Source organism: Molossus molossus, unplaced genomic scaffold, assembly GCF_014108415.1.
Source record: "Molossus molossus isolate mMolMol1 unplaced genomic scaffold, mMolMol1.p scaffold_m16_p_3, whole genome shotgun sequence".
NCBI lineage: Eukaryota > Metazoa > Chordata > Mammalia > Chiroptera > Molossidae > Molossus > Molossus molossus.
This window is the reverse complement of record NW_023425366.1, coordinates 94,908,308-94,925,437: the sequence shown is the minus strand read 5'-3', so window position 1 is coordinate 94,925,437 and position 17,130 is coordinate 94,908,308.

Sequence of the window (17,130 nt, the reverse complement as noted above, 5' to 3'; positions counted from 1 at the left end):
TTTAAGAGTAAAAAATTAGGACTTTATATCGAAACACGGTTTGTTTTTAAGCGTGTCAAAGCGACCACTTTCAAATAAAATAATTCTCTGCCTTATTAACTCTGCAAGGCAATCTAATTTATAGGGATCAGAAAAGCATACACAATGAACAAAGTTTCCTTAACATCAGGCCATGGGAAGATAGGCTCATGAGTCTAAACATAAAATTAGATATTAGGTATTAGGAGTTATGTGTTCCTATAAAGTAATAACTCTTAAGGCTGGGTTTCTCAGCAGGCATTGCTGACATTTGGAGTGGACCTGTCTTGTGTGTGTATAGAATGTTTTGCAGCATCCCTGACCTCTATCCACTAGATGACAGTAGCACCCCACTCCTCCCTAGTCTTGACAGTGAAAAAAGTTGCCAGATAATGACAAATATCCCCCAGGGGGCAAATTTGCCTGCAGTTGAGAAGCACTGTTTTAAAGTAATGCTATGACCATCCTTGGGCCTTTTTTGCTCATTTGTACCCAAGCTACTGAAAATGCTCTGTTTTCTGGCTTATTATCAAACTTTCAGAGATTCCGTTTATTTATTCACTTATTAGTTGTCACTAACAAAATTGCATATTAATTAATTAATTTTTATTAATTTATTTTTGTTCAGATGTTTCTCCTTTTCCCCCTATTGACACCCACCTCCCAATCCAAACCCCCTCTCCCCTGCATTGTTGTCTATGACCATTGGTTACACATACATGCATGTAAGTTCTGTGGTCTATCTCTTCCCTGCTGCCCATCCCCCTCTTCTGAGGTTCCTCAGTCTGTATCCCACATCTATGTCTTCGGCTCCATTTTGTTCATCAGTTCATTTTGTTCATTATATTCCACAAATAAGTGAGATCATGTGATATTTGCCTTTCCCCGATTGGCTTATTTCGCTTAGCATAATACTCTCCAGGTCCCTCCATGTCATCTCAAATGATAAGAGATCTTTCTTTCTTACAGCTGCATAGTGTTCCATTGTGTATATGTACCACAGCTTTTTTATTCACTCATCTATTGATGGACACCTGGGCTGTTTCTAGATCTTAGCAATTATAAATAGTGCTGCTATGAACGTAGGGGTACATGTGTTTTTCTGATTGGTGCTTCAGGCTTCTTAGGATATATTCCTAGGAGTGGAATCACTGGGTCAAATGGCAGTTCACTTTTTAATTTTTTGAGGAAACACCATATTGTTTTCCATAGTGGCTGCACCAGTCTGCATTCCCACCAGCACTGTACTAGAGTCCCCTTTTCTCCACACCCTCACCAGCACTTGTTTGATGATTTGTTGATGGCAGCCATTCTGGCAGGTGTGAGGTGATACCTCATAGTTGTTTTAATTTGTATCTCTCAGAGATTCCATTTAAAATTCTGTTGTCTGACTGTACCAGATTTAGTATGTGCCCTCCCAACTCATTCCAATGTTCACCTTCAAGTCGTCACATTTGTCTTTTGCCCTGAGTAGCCTTAGCAACACCTTGTGCCTCTGGACTCCTGTCCACCTCTCATCCTCTTACTTCCTCATTTGAGACTTTCCTGTTAACCACAAAACTGAACACCATATCCTCTGCACCCACAAATTCACATTCCTAAAGTGAAGGGGAACTGGTACCAGTAGATAAATTATTTCCTGTCTTTTCTTGGATATACATATGGCTTTTCAGGGGTGCAAGCTATATATTTATGATTTGTGCACCTGTATGTATGAATATTACAAAGTATCTCAATAATTTTTAAGTCAGTGGTTAGAGGACTTCAGTTTAGACCTAGTAGACTAAAGATATGCTTTTAACTCAGCTAGCTTCTAAAACTCTACATAAAATTAAAGCAGTTGGACTATTTTAAAGCATTAAATTACAGGGTCTAAAAGGGAAAGGAGATGCCCTCCCTACACTACTCAGATAATTTCCCCCCCTGAAGATGAACTCTAAAGGGCTGAAACAGGGACCCTGGAGATAGCAGTGACAAATGAAATCAAGAATACATTACTGAAAGTGGACTAAGTGTATATTCTTCCAGACACATCTAACCTCCCACTTTTTTTTACAGTTATATTATACCTGCTATGCCACCTGTTTTTTATCATTTAATAACACATAGTGGATATACAGATGATATTTTTATGCCTGCTATTTTATATTGCATTAACTGGCTATGGCATAATGTATTTATTCAGTTTCTCACTGATAATTGTTTAGATTTGTTCCCTGTTGATTTTTACTAATATCAAAAATAACATTGCGCCCTGGCCGGTTTGGCTCGGCGGTTGGAGCGTCGGCCTGCGGTCCGGAGAGACCCGGGTTCGGTTCCCGCTAAGGGCACGTACTTTGGTTGCAGTTTGGCCCCGGCCCTGATTGGTCGAGCGGGTGGCAGCCACTCGATGTGTCCCTTCACGTCGATGTTTCTCTCTCTCTCCCTTCCTCTCTCTCCCTCCCGCTCTATCTGTACAAAAATGGAAAACAATATCCTCGGGTGAGGATAAAAAAAAAAAAAAATAGCATTGCAATGAATTTGCACATATATATGTCTTTTAATATATATCGATAATTTGTGTGAGTACATTTGCAACGAATACCACATCAAAGGATATGAATATGTACTGTCAAGCTGTCATTCCAAAAGGTTGCACCATTGTATTCTCCTACCAACAGTATACAAATTTCTGTTTCTTCACGTTTATAATTAATCTTTGACAATCAAATTAGTTTAAAATATTTTCACTGTAGATTTGCATTATTTTAAATGAGACTGAGCAACTTTTCATAGACAATAATAATAATAATAAAACTCTGAACCCATCACACCCAAAATGACATTTTTTCGGATATCGCTCCATTGCAAGGTCTTCCCTATGTGCAAATCTATGCTAATAAGAGAAATGTACTTCCTTTAGGCTGATTACAAAAGGTATCTTACTGCATTGACTAATTTTAAAAGTGTTGCCCTGGCCGGTTTGGCTCAGTGGTTAGAGCGTCGGCCTGTGGTCCAGAGAGACCCGGGTTCGGGTCCCGCTAGGGGCACGTGCCTCAGTTGCAGTTTGTCCCCGGCCCTGGTTGGGTAGTGCAGGTGGCAGCCACTCGATGTGTCCCTTTCACGTCGATGTTTCTCTCTCTCTCTTCCACTCTATCTGAACAAAATAGGGAAAAAAATGTCTTCGGGTGAGGATTAAAAAAAAAAGAAAGGAAAAAAAAAAGTGTTTATTCCAGTCTATTAAGAGCTATAGTCAGAATCCTCTCATCCACTCTAGTGCTACCTACCACTCAAGACCAAACCATCATCATCCCTTACTCGACTATAGCAATATCCTCATAAATGGTGCCTATTCTTTGAATTTGATACCCCTAAGATTAATTTACCACATGACAATAAGAGGAGTACCTTAAAAAAAAAATTTTTTTTCAGAATACATCACTTTTCTGTTCAAAATTCTCCAGTACATAGAAACAGAACTCAAGAAAATCCAGATGTTGGAATGAAAAGAAAAGACCTTTATAGCAGTTATTGTAAGTACATTTAAGAATAGAAAGCATGGTCATAAGGATGAACAAATGGAGAATATCAGTAGAGAGATGAAAATGACAAAAATAAACAAATGCAAGTTTTAAAATGGAAAAATAAAATATCTGGAATAAAAAATTCACTGAATAGTCTAAACATCATGTTACAGTTGCAGAAAAAATGATTAGTGAAATTATCAGAACCACCGGAACACTTCCTGGCACATAGTAGGCTCTCTAAAATATTTGGTGGAGAGTTGTTATCGTAAATATATCTTCAGGCTTACAGTACTGAAAAATCAAAGGTATATTTAATCAAAGGTGATGTTTTTTTTTTTTTTTTTTTGGCAAATTCTTCATCGACATTGTAAATTAACCCTGGGATAGCTATTATTAGAGGATTATTGGATTTCTCAGAAGACTCCATATGAGACTTTTTTTTAAATCCTCACCCAAGGATATTTTTCTATTTATCTTCAGATAGAATGTGAGGGAGGGAGAGACAAAGAGAGGGAGAGAGAGAGAAATATCCAGACGAGAGGGACACATTGACTTGTTGCCTCCCGCATGACCCTGACCAGGGCTGGGGATGAACCGCAACCAAGGTACAGTGCCCTTAACCAGAACTGAACTCGAGACTCATTGGTCTGCAGGCCAACACTCCAACTGCTGAGCCAAACCAGCCAGCCTCTCCAGAAGACTTTTGGACTTCATTTGTTTTCTGGAAACTTTGTGATACAGAAAGCAAAGAAAGAGTTATCAGAAAAACTTATACCCTTTACCATGGGCAATTCTGACAATTTTCTGCAAAAGAAAGGAAGGGTGTTAAGATGTTATTTTATACATAGATGGAATGTGGTACAATCAAATGATCTGAGGAGCTACCAGATAAATTTTAGAACCAGAAGATTATCTATTAGAGACATATAGCAGAAAATTATTGCTAGGATTTATTATTTTATTATAACACTGCCAAAGATCTTATAGTTGATTGCTGGCACCTCCAGCTGTGACTACCACTCACAATGTGATTCAAACTCACATTAATATAAAATCGGATTGTTTGAATTTTTCGTCTAGTCATGTGCTCAACAAATAATACACACTAAGAGTTCTGTGGTGAACAAGAAAGATACTGATCTCATAGAGCTCATTGCTTTTATGGAGATTACAGTCTACTGGGGATATGCAGACAATAAACATGCAAACAAATAAACAAATGAGATAACCTCAGCTGATGAAAGGCTATGAAGAAAATGTAATAGAGCACCGCTGGGTGTGGTAGGATGCAGAATCTTTTAAATTAATTGTCTGTGATCTACTTTCTTAGGAGGAAACATTTAAGCTGTAATCTGAGTTGGTAAGAAAAGTATTCCAGACAGAAGGAAGAACAAGTTCAAAAGCTCTTAGAATGTAACAAGCCTTGTACATTTGAGGAATGGTGGTGTTGGGATATATTGAATTATATGAGATGAAGTCAGAGATGCAAGCAATGGCTATAACCACATAAAACATTTGCTTTTATTTTGAGTAAAATGCTTTAATCAGGGAAAATACATGAACTTATTTATGATTTTTAAAAAACCCATCTTACTGGCATGTGGATAATTGCAGGTAGGAGGTCAAAAGTAGAAGCAAGGAGACCTGCTTGCAGTTATCCAGGTAAGAGGTGGTGGCAGATTGCTTGGGAAAGTGGTTCTCATCCAGGGGTGTTTTGCCTTGGGGCATATTTGTAATGCCTGGAGACATGTTTGGATGTCACAATTGGGAACTGGGATGCTACTGGACCTAATAGGTAAAGGCCAAGGGTACTCCTACGCACCCAACAATGCAGAGGACAGCCCCCCACAATGAAGAAAGATTCAGCCTCAAATGTCAATAGTGCCAACCTTGAGGAACCCTGTTCTAGGCTATTGGTTATGTGAATGGAAGTGAGTGGATATATGTGCTATTATTTTGGAGGTAAAAGCGAGAAAACTGTTCATAGATTAGATGTGGGAGCTAGGAAAAGGCAGGAACCAGAATGGCTCCTAGTCTTTGTGCTTGAGTACCAGGCAATGCCATGGAGCCGTTACTGTGATAAAGACAACTACGAGAGCGTGTCAGGGGTTAAAACCAAGGATTCTACTTTGGCCATGTGAAGTTTGAGATGCTTATTAGGCATCAAAAGTAGATGGTGAGGACTTCCGGTCAAGATGGTGGCGTAGGTAAACGCGGTATCGCGTCCTCCCACAACCACATCAAAATTACAACTAAACAACAGAACAACCATCATTCAAAACCACCTGAAATCAAGCTGAATGGAAGTCCTACAACTACGGAATTAAAGCAGCAGCCACATCCAGACTGGTAGGAGGGGCGGTGGTGCAACGGGCTGGTCCCACACCCACGTGTAGCATATAACAATCAGGAGGATACCTTGGCTGGGAAGGTCCTCCCTGAGGACTGAAGGATCCCTGTCCCACACCAGATGCCCCGCTCAGGGTTCCAGTGCCAGGAAGAGAATCCCCATAACTTCTGGCTGGAAAAACCAGCGGGAACTGAGGCTCAGGGAAGCTGACGCGGCTGGAGACCCAGGCAGCTCCTTAAAGGGCCTGTGCACGGACTTATTGGCCTTACTCCCTCTAAGCTTGGAGGGGAGGCAGCTCCAGGGGCACCAGAGACATACAGGGAAGAACTGAGCTGTGTAGCACTGGAGCGAGGGCTGGAGAGGGGGCTTTCTCTGGGACAAACGTGCTGTCAGAGGCCTTTGTTCCGTTGGTGAGCCTTTCCCTGGGGCGGCAGACAGTCGCCATATCTGGGACTCCAGCAACCTGGCTCACACTGGTAGCCCCACCCTGGTGACTCCCTGAGGCCCCGCCCCACCCAAGCTGTTGCCACTTGCTTAACCATAGGATTGGCCTGTCTTGGATCCTGCTTCAGGTTTTTCCTAAATTCTTTCAAACAAGCAGCATCTGGTCTCAGCTAGCCCCATACTGCTTGTGAAGTAATACACAGAAACAAACTCAGGGAGGCAGCCAAAATGAGGAGACAAAGAAACAGGTCCCAAATGAAAGAACAGAACAAAAACCCAAGAAAAGAACTAAGTGAAATGGAGATAAGCAACCTAACAGATGCTGAGTTCAAAATACTGCTTATAAGGATGCTCAATGAACTTAGTGAGAACCTCAGTGAACTTAGTGAGGGCCTCAAGAGCATAAAAAAGGACCAGTCAGAAATGATGGATGCACAGTCAGAATTGAAGGAGGCATTAACTGAAATAAAGAATAATTTACACAGATTCAATAATAGAGTACGTAAATCCAAGAAGCAAACCATCGATTTGCAATATAAGGAAGCAAAAAACATCCAATCAGAACAGCAAAAGAAAAAAGAATCCAAAAAAATGAGGATAGTGTAAGGAGCCTCTGGGACAACTTCAAGTGTGCCAACATTCGCATCTTGGGGGTGCCAGAAGGAGAAGAGTGAGAACAAGAAATTGAAAACCTGTTTGAAACAATAATGGCAGAAAACTTTCCTAACTTGGTGAAGGAAACAGACATACAAATCCAGGAAGCATAGAGAGTCCCAAATAAGATGAACCCCAAGAGGCCCACACCAAGACACATCATCATCAAAATGCAAAAGGTTCAAGACAAAGAGAGAATCTTAAAAGCAGCAAGAGAAAGGCAGCTAGTTACCTACAAGGGAGTTCCCATTAGGCTGTCTGCTGATTTCTCAAAAGAAACTTTGCAGGCCAGAAGGGAGTGGCAAGAAATATTCAGAGTGATGAAAAGCAAGAACCTACAACCAAGATTACTCTATCCTGCAAAGCTGTCATTTAGAATCGATGGCCATATAAAGAGTTTCCCAGACAAGAAGAAGTTAAAGGAGTTCATCATCACCAAACTGTTAGTATATGAAATGATGAAGGGTCTTTTTGAAGAAAAAGATAAAATATATGAACACACAAAATGGCAATGAATACATATCTATCAACAATGAAATCTACAAACAAAATGAACAGGTACAACAGAAACATTCTCATAGATACGGAGAACATTTTGTTGGTTGCCAGATGGGAGGGGGTTGAGGGAATGGGTGAAAAAGGTGAAGGGATTAAGAAGTACAAATTCATTGCTAGACTGACAAACCTCAAAGGGAAAGGGGTTGGGGGGTGGGAAGAAATAAACCAAAGAACTTATATGCATAACCAATGGACACAGACAATAGTGTGGGAAAAGGCGGGAGGTGGGTGGGAGTGGGAAGGAAGGGGTCAATGGGGGAAAAATGAAGAACATCTGTAACACATTCTACATTCAACAATAAAGATTTTTTTAAAAAGTAGATGGTGAGTAGCTAGTTGCATATATGTATCTAGATTTGATAGAGGAGGAAAACCATGATATAAATATAAGAGACACCTGCACAAAGAAAGTATTTAAACCTTGGGGACAAATGAGATAATCTGGAGGGAGATGATAGAGTAGAATATAAGGCTTATTTGAATCTCAGAAAGAACTGGGGAAGGGTGGGGGTGAGAAGAGATCAACCAAAAAATTTACATGCGTATATGCATAGTCCATGGACACAGAAAATAGTGCAGTAAAGGTCTAGGGATGGGTTGGGGGTGAGGTGGGGGGGTAAATGGGGGAAAAAGGGGGAGACATCTGTAATACTTTCAATAATAATGATTTTAAAAAAATAGGGCTTATGACAGAGTTAAGCAAAGATGATGAAGGTAGGAATGGGATTGATAAGGAATAGGTACTGAGATAGGAATAGGACCCCGGACTCTGGAATCATGGAAGTTAACAAAAAACGTATCACTATGGCCCTGGCCAGTTAGAGCGTTGGCCTGCGGTCCGGAGAGACCTGGGTTCAGTTCCCACTAAGGGTATGTACCTTGGTTGCAGTTTGTCCCCAGCCCTGGTTGGGTTGTGAGGGTGGCAACCACTCAATGTGTCCCTTTCATGTCGATCTCTCTCTCTCTCTCTCTCTCTCTCTCTCTCTCTCTCTCTCTTTCTCTCTCTCTCTCCTCCCTCCCTCCTTCCCTCCCACTCTATCTGAACATAAAATGGAAAAATGTCCTCAGGTGAGGATAAAAAAAAAGCATCACTATGATACTGAGCCAAATGAAATTGCCTAAGTCACTTTAGACCTAGAAAACCAGCAATATCATATAGTTCAACCTCATAGAAAGAACAGCCAGCTATGTCAAATACAGCTGAGTATGTCAAATACAGAGATCAAGTATAATGAGCATGGGCGTAGAGGACATGGTGACATACAGGCTCTTGCTGACTGACAAGGGCAGTCCAGGGGAATAGGTGGGATAAAAGTCAGGTTTTCTTGAGATCACAGAGAAAATTGGTAGTGAGAAATGAGTCAGTTCTTTAGATTAAGAAGGACTGGGTTTAGAAGAATTTTTTAAAGAAAGAAAAAGGCTAGAAATGTTATACATTGGTGAGAATTAACCCGAAGAAAGGGACAGATTTATGGTTCGGTGGAGAGAGGATAACTGAAGGAGTACAGACTTTCAAAAGGATGGAATCCAGAGCCCAGAAGGGGGTTTGGGCTTCTTGTAGGATCAGGAACACTTGATCTATTGAGAATGAAAGGCAGAGAATTTGGGTAAACATACAGGCAGATTAATGACTTTAAAAAAAAAAAAAATGAGGGAGCTAATTTTCTTTTCTTTTCTATTGTATATAACTGTATGCCATTCTTAAATGTTTATTATATGTAATCCTCAATATAAATGTTTTTATGTATTACTATATATGTATATTACTATATAAAAGGCAGTCATAATTTTAGCCTGGTATGGTATTCCTAACTGTCTTTAATTATTTTCTTTTAAAAAAACATATTTTCAGAGCAACATTACTATGTTAGTACATTCACCTTGCCCTGACCATCTTTTGTAGATAGAAAGGTGATAATAATTTATTATATTTTGTATTTCAGAATTTTTCTGTCCAATGCTGCGTCTGGTTCATTTTTCAATAAAGAGACTGCTGGAGTTGAAAGGAAAACGCAAAACTGTAAACTGTTCCCCAAACCAGAACTGCCGTTGTCTCCAAAGTTTATGTGGCCATTCAGTATTCATCTTTTTCATAAGTTTATGAAATGTACACACTGCACGAAGGCAGAGACTTTGTCCACCTCTTTCATCAAAGTATTCCCAAAAGCACAGTGCTTGTCAAATAATATAAACTCAGTACATACTTGAACAGCTCTGGCTGGTCAGTCTGGTGGCTCAGTTGGTTGGAGCATCATCCTGTGCACCAAAAGGTGGCAGCAGGTTCGGTTCCTGGTCAGGGTGCGTGTGGGCATCGATCGAAGCCTCTCTCTCTCTCTCTCTCTCTCTCTCTCTCTCTCCCTTTGTCTCAAAATCAATAAAAAGCATATCCTCAGGTGAGGAAAAATAAGTAAATACTTGAACAAATCAATGAATTACTAAGTTTGATTTATCTTTCTCCTTAACATTTTAAAAGTCTCTGAGTAATTTGAAGTCATTTCCTACTCCGTCCTCAAAGATGTAGTAGTATACAGTTGTTCTTCAGTATCCGTGGAGATTGGTTTCAGGACCTCTGCAGATACCAAAAGCCATGGAAACTGAAGTCCCATCTATAAAATGCATAGTATGGGCACATAACCTACACACTTCGCATATACTTCAAATCATCTCTAGATTAGTTATGATACTACATACAGCAGCTGGAAGCAAGGAGAGCACAAGGGAGAGACATTTCCTCTGTGTCCTTTGCCATTAGTGAAGAAAAAAACATCTTTCCCAGAACTCCCTGAGCAAATTTCTCCTGGCACATCATTGGCCAGAGTGGGTCCCATGTAAATACTATGTAAACAGTCATTATACTGTATTGTTTAGGGAATAACGACATCAGTATAGGCCTAATTATGTAGTACAAATAAGCAACAACTAACATTTTTTCAAATATTTTTGATTCACAGTTCTTTGAATTCACTAATGTGGAATCCATGGATACGGAGGGCCGACTATAGTTACATCTCAGTGTGCTCCAAGGTCCCTGAACCCAAGTCATGGACAACCTGAATATATTTGTATATATTGTATCAATTACAGATATTTTTACTCCCAAGAAACAGAATGCCTGCCAAACAGTTCACATTTGCGAGTCAGGGCAAGTCCAGAGGAGGGTAGTGGCTGCAGCTGGGACAGTAACTCAACAAAGTCATAGTTTAAGGTTGGTGTCTTTCTAGTTCTCCCACCATTTCTCTCGTGGTCCTGTGATAGGCCCTGGGATTCCAAGCACCACACAACTGTCTTCAGCAGCTGGAAGCAAGGACAGCACAAGGGAGAGATGTTTCCTCTGTGTCCTTTGCCATCAGTGAAGAAAAAAATATCTTTCCCAGAACTCCCTGAGCAAACTTCTCCTGGCACATCATTGGCCAGAGTGGGTCACATGCCCACTTTTCCACTTAATAGTAGGTATTTTAGCCCTGGTAGGTGTGGCCAAGTAGTTAGAGCATCGGCCTGCACACCTAAGGGTTGTGGGTTCGATTCCCGATCAAGGGCACATACCTGGGTTGCAGGTTCCATCCCTGTCCCCGGTCAGGGTGTGCAGGAAGCGACCAGTTGATGTATCTCTCTTACATCCATCTCGTTCTCTCTCCCCCACCCCCTTCCATGCTCTCTAAAACTCAGTGGAAAAAAATATACTCAGATGAGGATTAACAACAACAAAATCATCATCATCATCATAAAAGTACATATTTTAGTAGCAAGGAAGATGGGAATGAGGGCTATAAACTATCGCAGGGCTAGCCAAGCTCATCTTCCGTCCTGGGCTTTGCTTAGTGAAGGCAGCAGATGGCAACTGCCCCCGTTTCTGCTCTGTTACTCTACGCGCAGTCTTGGGGTGTTGTTCAACACCTGAGCATCATGACCAAAGCAGGTGGAGGGCTTGGAGTACTCCATTCAGGGAATACATGTCTGGCTTTTCTACAGGGTCTCTGCTGTGGCCACTTTATATTGCCACTTCTTTCATCTCATTACATTTTAAAATCTAGCTATGAAGAGCTTAAGTGATTTCTCATAGCCTCCTTTCTGGAGCTAAAACTTGGCAAAAAGAAGGTTTCTATAATTACGGTTGCTTTGATGCCAGCTTCTACTTTCATAAGCAGGATTTTCCTCCAATTTAAGTTTATTTTAAAAAATTGTACTATCTCCTATTACTTTTCTTTTCAGGAAAACCTCCAAATATGATACCCCAAACATTGTGTTACTGGATTTTTAATCTTTACAGATTAAAGAAAATATCTGGGGCTAATACAAATAAACACAAAACGTAATAATGGGATTTTGTTGTTGCTAATCCTAACCCAAGGATACTACTCCAGCGACTTTTTTAGAGTAGAAGGGAAGGAGGGAAGGAGGGGTGAGTGAAGAGAGAGAAAGAGAGAGAGAGAGAGAGAGAGGGAGAGAGAGAAACATCAGTGTGAGAGAGACACATGGATTTGTTGCCTCCCACACGCCCTGGTATGTGCCCTTGACCAGGAATCAACCCTTCTACCCACTTCGGTCTGCAGTCTGACACCCTAACCGCTGAGCCAAACTTTCCAGGGCCTAATGGGACATTTTGTGCACAAACTTTTGCCTTTTCCTTAGCTTTATTTAAATTAATTGTCTACTTACTCCTTCATGTCTTTGAATGAATTAGTGCTTTGGCCTCACCTTCTTTTGATACTATTTATTGAATATTTACTGCCCATCAGGTCCCAGACTAAGCACTATACATGTTTTATTTAATTTGATTTATACAATATTCCAAAGAGGCAATGTTTTCTCCTCCCCTCCTCCTCCCACACCCCACAGTTTACCAAGAAAGGTGAGGCCCAGAGAGATGAAATGGCTGCCTGGGGTCATGTATTTGTAAACTGCAGAGCAGGGACCAGTAGAGATCTGTGTATCTGACTCCACAGGCTCTTAATCACTAGAGTAGACCACCTTCTCTTGCATGAGTTTATTATTCTTTGGGAAACAGATTTTAGCTCCAGATACTGTTCAGAGCCACCGTTTTCAAGGCTTTGACAAATACCTTACATACCCTTCCAGGTGACTTTGCTGCCCAGGATAGAGATAGACATGGTCTTAATGAAGCAGAAGGGAAAGGCTTTGGAGTGTGGCCGCTGCTAAGGCTGCAGGGATCGCTTCCCCTTGTTACATCTGATGGAAAGGTCTGTTGGTGGAGCTGGACTGCACACAGCATGTCCTTCTGTTCATGTCCCTTGACAGAATACGCTTCTGTCTTGAACCACCTTCTATACTCAGACACAAACAAATTCCCAAAAAATACATAGTCAATGGTCCTTGAGCTCTCCAATTCTCAGTACTTCAGAGTGTGAACATGTGGCCATTTTCTTAGAACACAATAACAAACACTTTTATAATGCTTAGAATTTCACAAGCACGGGTCTGAGTGCATGTACTTGGGGACTTAAACCAACAGAAGTTTATTCTCTCACAGTTCTGGATGCCAGAAATCTGAAATCACTGGGCTAGAACGAAGAGGTTGGCAGGGCCATGCTCCCTCTGGAGACTCTGGAGGAGACTGTGTTCCTTGTCTCTTCCAGCCTCTGGTGGCGGTTGGCATTCCTTGGCTTGTGGTCACATCATTCCAATTTCTGCCTCCAAATTCATGTTGTCTGTCTGCGGTCAAATCGCCCTCAGTCTCCCTCACATGGATGCATATGGTTGCATTTAGGGTCCACGTGGATGATCTCCCCATCTCAAGACCCTTAGCTGAATCACATCTGCAAAGACACTTTTTTTAAAAATCCTCACCAGAGGATATATATATATATTTTTATCTTCAGATAGAGTGGGAGGGGAGAGAGAGAGAGAGAGAAACATGGATGTGAGAGAGACTCATCAATTGGTTGCCTCCTGCACGACCCCAACCAGGGCCGGGGACTGAACCGCCACCTTGTACATGCCCTTGACCAGAATTGAACCCATGACTCTTTGGTCCGCAGGCCAACTGAGCCAAACTGGCCAGGGCTGCAAAGACACTTTTTATCATTTAAGGTAACATCCACACATTCCGGGGATTTGGACCTGGTATCTATGGGAGCCATGATCCAGCCTACTACAGTAGTTTACATGTAGAACTAAATCACACAGCTGTGAAAAGAAATGTTGTTATTATCCCCATTTACTATTGAAAAACTGAGGTAGAAAGATTATGCAACTTACCCAAGATAATACAATTATTAAATGGTGGTATCTGGACTTGAACCCAAGAAATTTGTGACCTTTAAAACTAGCTTCTACTGTAAGTAAATGCAAAAAAAAAGAAAAGAAAAAAAATCCTATAGAAGAATTTCCCAGACCTAACGCGCCAAGACGGAAGTCGGATGGAAAGGGGTTTCTCCTTTAAAGGCAGTAGGCAGTGCTCCTAGGTTATGGAATGTCCCCTTTTCCATCTCTGGCAGGTCTCCCTGTTCCATCATGTGCTCTATCATCTTATACATACACAGTCACTTTAAGTGCAGGGCTTTTAGAGTAATGTGAGAAAAGTGTGCTGTATAAAATAAACTGTGTGCAGTTGAGGTATTGCTGAACTAATGGACTTTTGGCCAATCCATCAAAGGAACACCATGTTTGAGTTGGCGGTAAGCAGTAAAAAGCTAGATACACCTTATCATTTCCTAATTTTTAATACAAACCCTTCTAGAACAATTTGCCAGGCTCCTGTATCCTCGATACCTTAGCCTAGTTACAGTTTCTTCTGCAATCCCTAGACCCCAGGAGAGAGTTTTCTAGACTGAACATCCTACGATATCGAACTTGTCAAATTCCTAAGTAGGCAACATCTAGAGTATATTATCAGAAGTGAAATTAAACTGAGGTTTATTCAACATTGCCAAATTGGCCTCTTATTTCCTTTACATTCTACTAGAAATATGTGTGGTTCAATTTTCTATCCCTTTTTGCTTATTCTTTTACTGGCTTTCTCTTTTTGCCAATCTTATGGTGTTAATTGATATCTCTCGGTGGTTTTAATTTTCCTTTCATGGATTAATTATGAGGTTAAACATTTTTCAGATTTTTGTTGGACATTTACATTTCATCTTCTCATAATGCAGAATTATTATTTTAAGTATTTGCCATTTGTGTTTATCTTTTACTTGTTGATTTGCAGGGTTCTGTATGTATATTCTCAAAACTAATTCATTTAAAAATACCAGCATCCCAAATGTCCTTGCCTATTTTGTGGCCTGATATCATGTTTAACAAAGAAACTTAAAAATCAAATCAATATTTGGTAACTCTGGTGGGGAACTATAATCATTTTCAAGTTGTTTCATTGTGATTAATACATGTGGTTCCCTAAAGGGATTTCTGGGCACAAATGTACATTCCACCCAGATCAGAGAAAGACGAGCCACTGCACCGCTCCCAGTCCCTCTTCCCTGCAGCTGAAGACAACAGAACTGAAATGTGCTGCCAACTGCAAGGATGTTCACACTGCTCGTCCAGGCTTAAATATCCGCTAATTTAGATAATGGCTGCAGTCCACCAGTTAATAGTATTTACTGCAAAAACATATGGCCAGTAGTTGGAAGGCCAGTCATTAGCTAATGTGAGTCATTTCCAGATGCTATAGAGATCATTTATATTGTCAGTAGGAATTATATTTGAGTAGTATGCATCTGCCAGGGTTGACCTTAAGAGTAGACATCAGCGGCTGAGGGAGGGAGGGGAGAGAAGAGAGGAAAAGAGTAAGAAAAGACTAGGAGGACAGAGATTGAGCAAATTAAAGTCTCCATTAGTTAGAATAGATGCTAGGTTGTGCTGTATAACCAATAATCCCTCATCATAATGGCTTAACCCAATACAATGTTTTCTTGCTCACAGTACATGTTCAGCATAGGTCAGACAGGGGTCTGCCTGATGTAGTTACTCAGGAGGTAGAAAGAAGCTTCTGTGATCATCAGAGCTTCCTCCCGAAACTGTTATACATCATTTCTGATCACACTTGGTGTCCATAGCAAATCCCATGGCCACTTATAACTTCCAAGAAACCGACGTAGCTCCTATGGATAGGCCTGGAAACGGGTGAACTGGAAATATTTGGTAAATAACATAGTGACTACCAAAACCCACCAATTATGATTTTCCAGTGTTGGTTCAATTAGTTCATTCTCTACCCCACAAACAGAACACATCTACCCCTATTATAAAGAAGACAGCCCAAGAACTCCACTCAGTCATGACGCTAAGCTCAGTATCTTAGACCTCTGCCTTACATTCATCAGTTTCTACCTCCCAGGTGGGTGGGACTACTTTTGGAACGGAGACTTGGCAACTAAAAAGACAAGTTAACAACATCCAACACACACATACCCCATACATTTGTGTAACAGAAACAGTAAACATGATAAGGCTGGAAACAGGAGGAAGTTAGTTCAGGAAGGTAAGAACGGCTGAAAACTGCTAGTACAGTGGGGGATTTTTTGTTGTTGTTGTTAATCCTCAGCCGAGGATATTTTTTCCACTGATTTTTCAAAAAGGTGAAGGGGAAGGGGTGGGGGGAGAAACATCAATGTGAGAGAGACACATCCCTTTGTTGCTTCTTGCATGCCCCCCAACTGGGCTGAGGATCAAACCCAAAACCCAGTTATGTGCCCTTGACAGGGGATTGAACCCGAGACCCCTCGGTGCTCAGGTCCTCGCTCCAGTCACTGAGCCACACTGGCCAGGGTCATGCAGTGATTTTCCTGTGAATCTTACAATATACAGGATCAGGAGGCTGCCTGCCATTTCATTCACCTTAAACTGGGGTAGGGTGATGCCTGGAAAAGACAGCCCCAAGAAGCTTCCAGCACTCAGTCCTTTGCCAAATTAACCTGATGAAGTTAAAACCCTAGTAGCATATATAAAGATAGATAGGCACTAGAATATGACACAGTGTACTTTTATCCCGGGCATCTCTGCCAGTTTCTAGATCTGCAAAGTAAAATTCCCCTGTGAGCAGGCTAAATTTAAACTGCAGGGCTCCTTCAGCAAATGCATTTCTCTTCTCTTTCCACCTCATTTTCGCCCTGCCGGTGGGTCTGCAACCCCCAAGCTCATTTGGACCGAAATCTAGTATCTGTGCTTCTGGCTTCTACTTTGTTTGGTCCCAAGTGAGTCTTCCCCTTACAGAAGGTAAAGCTATAAAAAGAGACATTTTTTTTTTTTTTTATAATAATGAAAGACTTTCCTATCACAACTGTTATCAGTGCTTGATGGCACAATTGGCTGAGAAATAAATTATAAATGAAAGAGTATTGGGGTAACTTTTAATATGTAGATTGTACTTCAAGAAGAATAAGGCCAGAAAACAGTGAAATGACCTGGGAAGAATGCCAAACACCAAAGGGAATAAGCCCTGAAAACAGCAAAGCCTGGGGAACTTTTAAACAGAAGTCAGTCCAGGAGGCTCACCTTTGCTGTCAAAACAGGATCTGTGCACCAGCAGCTGGGTCTCATCTGGGAATTTGTTAAAAATGCAGAATCTTGGGTCCTGAACTTTACGGAATCCAGGTCTGCATTTTAACCACATCATCTGGTGATCCAGGCATGTGTTAATGT